The sequence below is a fragment of the Lynx canadensis genome, chromosome C1 (assembly GCF_007474595.2).
Source record: "Lynx canadensis isolate LIC74 chromosome C1, mLynCan4.pri.v2, whole genome shotgun sequence".
Lineage (NCBI taxonomy): Eukaryota > Metazoa > Chordata > Mammalia > Carnivora > Felidae > Lynx > Lynx canadensis.
In genome coordinates, this window is record NC_044310.1 from 129,803,051 (window position 1) to 129,809,358 (window position 6,308).

Consider the following 6,308-nt stretch of genomic DNA (forward strand, 5'->3'; position numbering starts at 1 on the left):
AGTTCTGCTCAAATTACAGCCAAGGTCTATAAAGCAGCAAAATTTTCAGACTCCAGAATCATTTATGATTTGCTATCAGCCTATGAAATAGTGTTTTGATGATTTAAAGCCCATCTGTCTCCTTTTCCTCAGGGCCTTTTAACTTTTAACAAATGCCTGGAGTTTCTGTTCAATGGCTTTACACTTCAGTATTGAAAGGCCACTTTTTACTTTAGGTCCAGGATAGAGGGAAAGACTCTGCTTCCCATTGGGTCAAGTGCCCCGACATCTTCATCTGGACTTTTTTTCCCCCCAGTTGGAATGATTAGAGAAAAGGATCTCTTTTCATTTGCCATGGTGCTGTCTTCTTGGAGGCTGCCTGATTACATGAAAATCAAAGTGAGAAAAGCTGCACACATTCTTTAAAGAACATGAATGACATTTGTCATTACAGAAATTTAGGTTCCTCACCACTGATTTGAGTTGATTTTTGTTGTTGTTGTTCCAAATAAACTCAAAATGTTTAAAATGTCCCAGTTTATTTTTTAATAGTTCTCGTGTCAGAAGAGGAAACCCAAACAGAGCCCCATTGGCCGGCAGGAGCCACAGCAACCAGGCAAAGGTGCCTGCTGAGCCCCTGGGGTTTTCTGCTTTCATGCCAGGATGGGTAAGACCCTGCCTCTACAGCGTTTGCATTCTGGGCTTTCAGACTTCACCAGAACATTTCTTTTTTCAGACGGGTTCTGGAAACTTGCTGTGTTGGATGGGATCTGACTTGGAAATGGACTGGGTCCACTGGGTCTGGGTCTACTGTGAAGCCTCAGGTGAACAGCATTATGTTTTAAGGCTGCACATGCAGGTTAGCATCACCAAAGATAAACTTGAATTACAGTGGTCACAGAGTAGAGCAAATTTTTTTTAAGTTTATTTATTTTGAGAGAGAGAGAGAGAGCATGAGCAGGTGAAGGTCAGAGAGAGAGGGAGAGAGAGAGAATCCCAAGCAGGCTCTGCGCTGTCAGCGTGGAGCCCAATGAGGGGCTAGAACTCACGAACCGTGAGATCATGACCTGAGTGAAAACCAAGAGTCAGGCACTTAACCAAATGAGTTCACCCCAGGTGCCCACACACAGCAGCTTTAACCTAGATAAGCTGTTTACTAGGTGTTCTGGAGAAAAAGGGGTCTCAGCCAAGCACTCACCATTGAGGGAAGAGGGTAAGTTTTGTCCTCCTCTATAGTTTCTGGGTGACCAGGATGGGATCCCTCATTCGAGAGCCTGCAGACAGGGTTCTGAAAAAACTGGCAGAAGCTATAAAGGGTGAGAATCTTACCAAAGTCAGCTCTTCCATATCCTTATCTGTGGTCCTGGTCGAGAGGAAGGTAAAATTTCACACTACCTCTTTCTTTCCAAATTCAGATTGGCAGGTAAAAAAAATCCTTCTCAGTCTTTTGGCTAAGATCAAGTGTCATTAAGAAATTTGGAGGGCACTTGGCTGGCTCAGTTGGTTGAACATCCCACTCTTGATTTCAGCTCAGGTCATGATCCCAGGGTGGTGGGATTGAGCCCCACATTGGGCTCTGCCTTGACCGTACAGAGCCTGCTTGAGAGTCTCTCTCCCTCTGCCCTTCCTCCCTGCTTTCATTCTCTTTCTCTCCTTCTCTCTCTCTCTCTCTCAATAAATAAATAAGAAGAAAAAAAGGTCAGAAAAAGAAAATGATTTACTCATAGTTCAATCATCTAGCTATTTAAACATTGTTGATCTTTTGAAGGTTTTGTTTCTGTCTTTTTTTCTGTTGGCATAGCTTTTCATTCATATTGCATACTGCAATTATGCTGTCCATATATGATTTTGTATTCTGTTTTCTTTTTCTTTTTTAAAATGAAAGCAAAAATATTTCCATATTATAAATTATTTATAAATATATTTTTCTATGATGACGTAAGTTCCTTTAGGTTGGTGTATCAAAGTTATTATCCATATTTCCATTGTTGGGCACTTAAATTAGTCTAAACTTTTGTTACTATAAATAATGATGCAACAATAACTTTTTTATATGAAAACTTTTTCGTTCTTCTCCATACTTACCAAGTAACTTGCTAAGGATAGATTTCCCAAAATGGGAGTTATTGTGACAAAGAAAATTGGCACTTTAATTTATATTCTTTCCACTCATCATTACGTTGCCATGTTGCTGATATATTCCCAACTATAAAATATGAAACTATATCTTTCATATCATGCTTTCACTTTTGAATATGCTTTTTAACTTTTGCTCATTGGTGGGTGATAAAATCAATAAGCAAACAAAAAAACCCCCAAAAATCCCATTAAAAATTGCATTATTTTAAAATTTGTAATAAATGCAATTTTTTTACTGTATTGTACAATTCTGTCTTTTGGTTATGAAAATTTACATCTATCTCTCTGAAGTAAAGAGAAGGTGAAAGGATGCATTGAAGAATGGGCTAAAAGTGAACAATCAATAGTCGTTTGCATCTTTTAGGTGGGTACAAAGTAATTTCATCCTTGCTGTTTACAGAAAATATTCCAGAACATGGTAGTTGTAGCAGCTTATCTACAAAATGGCAGCCGTCAACTCCTTCCATCCCTGTCTGTGTCAACCATTCTCCCATCAATGGGTGAAATCTATTCGTCAATCATCTTAAATATGGCTGGTCTGGGACTGCTTTGAACAATATAGTAAAAGTGATGCCAATCAGGTCCCAACCTGGCCTCTTAGAGAAGTGGTAGCTCCTCCAGGCTCTCTCGGATCACACACTGTGGTAGAAGCCAGATGCCATGTGAAAAGCGTGAGTACCCTGACTACCCTGCACACTGTAGAGAAGCCCCTACCTGGTGGGTAGGGGAGGCTACACGGAGAGTTGTGGACCTGTTGCCAGCTCTTCCAGGACAGGTACGAGGTATGTAAGTGAAGGAGCTCTGAGGAACTGCAGCCACCACGACCATCTGCATATGCTTGGATGACAGATGCCAAGTGAGAATCATTCTGTAGATACCCATAAATCATACCCATAAGAGATAAGAGAAAAATTATTGTCATTTTAAGCCCCTAGGTTTGAGGACCATTTGCATTCATAGGTAAGCAGAACAGAAATCAAGGCAAAATAATAAAGTATTTAAAGTGTCTTCACTCCTAGTAATTTCATGTAGTCTCTCCTTCTGCTTTAGAATTTGACCATGAAAAATCCCCACTGCTCCTCCTTCAACCTGTCAAACTTGCTCTTAGCACTTTGATTGGAACAGAGGATTTATATGCCTATAGCTTAAAAAGGTTCCTGTCCTGGTGATATTTATATTTTAAAAGATCAAAACCTTAACAAAGTGTTTAATTCTAATAATATGATGATAGGCATACATCAGTAGAGGAGTGGGTGATAGGATTGAGGGCACATTATAATCCATTCCTTTAAAGAAATGCTCTACTCCCATTATGTGTAATTTTGGTGGAACTGTCAATCTTAGTATACCATAGGACTTTATATAATATAGGCTTGGTCAATAACTGAAACTTGTCTCCCAGGAAAGAGTGACTGGTCCAGGTGGTAGGCATATTGCTCATACATATCAATCAGAATTCTTTACTTAAATTCATACATGAGCACATGAAAAAAAAAACCTTTTTTCCCCTATTAGAGTTGCTAAATTAAGGTCAGGAAACTCTGAATTATATAACTGCCATCAATCTTAGCTTCATGGAAGAAATATTTCCCTTTTAGGAAAGAAAACAATCAATTGGAATTGGCATTGCTATATATAGATAAAGAATCATAATGATATATAATCTATACACCTGGATCCAGCCATACCTGAAGGATAACTCCTTGACTTCCAAACTTCAAAAGTTAATATATCTTTTCCTCCTTTAAGTTATTTTTAGCAGTTTCTGTCATTTGCAATAAATAAAGTTCATGGTTATACACTGATGCATCTAATTACATCAAAGAGACTCACTTTTTAAAAACAAAGTTGATAAAACACACCTGATGGATGATATTTCATACTATTCATGTTTTGGTAGTAACATTAATTAGATAAGTTTCGGCTTAAGCCAATTTTCTGCCATAACTACTGTAATGTAGTGTGCAATGTACATATGTATATAGTATATAATGTGTGTAATTACAGTACACACATTTTTCTACCACCTAAGGAAATATAATATAATAAAAACATGTGCAAAAACTTGCATCTGTAATAATTTACAAAAAAGAAAATCATTCCCAAATTAATGTATTTTATTAACAAATTCTTTAGGACACACAGATTAATTGATCTTTCTACACCAGTGTGTTGTGACCTAGAGGGTGAGGTACTCTGCCCATGCGGAGGGCAGCCAAGGGCCTGGGGCTAGTAAGCAATTTCTGCCCTGGAGTCAGGCCAGGCAGGTTTGTGGGAATTTTCCAACTTCAAATTGATATGGCATTGATCTAACGCTGTAGGGACAAGCTGCTCTAATGCTCGGAATTAATCCAGTTTGCCCTCGGAAGCTCTCCATTCTTCTGTGTCTATGGGTGTGTGTGCATGTGTGTGTGCATGTGTGCATCGTTAATTGAATTTTTAAACTTAGTTTTAATTTTTATCCAAGTTATACATGAACATGGTTTATTCTACAGAAATTCTGGCAATCTCCCAAAACATCTGCCATATGTCCCATTCTTTAAACACTTAAAAAACTTTTTATCTATGTCTCAAAATAATAAATGATCAACTTCTGAATTTTTCTGTGGTAGGCATTACCTATTGACTTCCCACTACTAAAGAAGAGGCTTTAGCACATTTTCTCACACATCTTACACAGCCACACACAAATGCTCACACACACATGTGTGAACGTTGCACACATATACATGCACCTGTCTTCTATTACCTTTAATAAACTCCCATTATCATTACAATTCCACTAATAGGCAGGATTTACATTATTATGATTATGTAAATACAATCACTAGCTGAGCTCTGTAGTTGATTAGGATGACTTTTCCCAACTTGATCAACTTTTATTTGTGTGGAGTAACAGTCTTCCTCTGTTATTTTTTATTTGTTTAGTTGTTTTTAAGTTTGTTCATTCATTCATTCATTCATTCACTTTGAGAGAGACAGAGACAGCGCACATGGAGAGGGGCAGACAGCAGGAGAGAGAATCCCAAGCAGGCTCCACACTACCAGCGCAGACTTGGAGGTGGGGCTGGAACCCACCATCCCTGAGGTCATGACCTGACCTGAAACCAACAGAGTCAGACGCCTAACAGACTGAGCCACCCAGGCGCCCCTGTTTATTTATTTATTTTTATTTATGTAGACTAATTTACTCCCCAATCCTCTCTCAGATGTATAACAGCATTCAGTATATTCAGAAACCGTCAATATTATCATTTTCATTTTCTGAAGAGCTGCTTCCTGAGCCTTTTAACCTGCTCCAATCTGGTCTGTTTCCACTCCTACCTTGTATAGCGCCATGGTCCTGGGATCTCGCTCCACCAGCCTTCTGCCGCGGGTCTCCTCTCTCCTTATCGGATTCCCTGCTGTTCTGGTATCCTGCGTTCCTGTTTCCTGGATTTTTCCAGCAGTCGTGTCCTGAAGAAAAATGCCCGCCAGGTAAATTTTGAGACTTTGCATATCCCCGAACATCTCTTTATATCATCCTTCCATTTACTGCTAGCTTTGCTGAATGTAGAATCCTAAGTTAGATATTATTTTCTCTCAGAATTTCAAGGACGCTGCTCCTCCAGCGTATTTTAGTTTCTGTTTGTTCACAAGCTCCTTCCTCTGCAGTGTTCTCCGAGTGTACACGGAGGACAGGAAGAGAACCAAGAAAGAGGCAGGCCGCTCCAGATCGGTGGCGGCAGTTTTAATAAGCAAAAGGGAACTTACTTGGGAGGCTTGTCTTGGGGGTTTTAGCTAGAGAGGGGTAGATCTCTGCACCCGCCTGCCAAATCTTAGAAGACTATATAGAGGCCTTCACTGGGTTCAGTCACGAGTACCGCGCAGAGTCTCAGGAGCACAGCACTATCTGCAGGCTGTGTCCTTGGGGCAGCCTCTGGGAATGGGGAAGGCAAGCCGAACTCACTCCCCAAGCACGCCTGATGAATGGGGTGGGGGTGGCGAGGAGACTTCCATTACCAGTGTTCAGCTCCCAGGTCAATTTGCAGTCACGTCATTCAGATGACCTCTTGCAACAATGTTGCTCAATTCTTTGTGTAGGGTATGTATGTTTATTCCTGGAAGCTTTGAGGATCTTTTCTTTGCCCGTTGGTTGTGAAATGTTATAATGATGAGACAGCACTGTCTGTGCCTGTTTTCCTTTCTTG

The 6,308-nt window shown here is 39.9% G+C and overlaps 1 long non-coding RNA gene across 1 annotated transcript in view; it reads right to left on the reverse strand.

The window, feature by feature from the left end:
- Nucleotides 1-5,982, reverse strand: part of LOC115521657 — a 41,564-nt gene extending 35,582 nt beyond the window's left edge. Inside the window, exons 1-2 of the long non-coding RNA XR_004344011.1 lie at nt 5,872-5,982; nt 5,443-5,574 (exon numbers count right to left, since the gene is read on the reverse strand). This is a non-coding gene — a long non-coding RNA (uncharacterized LOC115521657). The remainder of the gene's footprint in view (nt 1-5,442; nt 5,575-5,871) is intronic.
- Between the last annotated feature and the right edge of the window lie 326 nt (nt 5,983-6,308).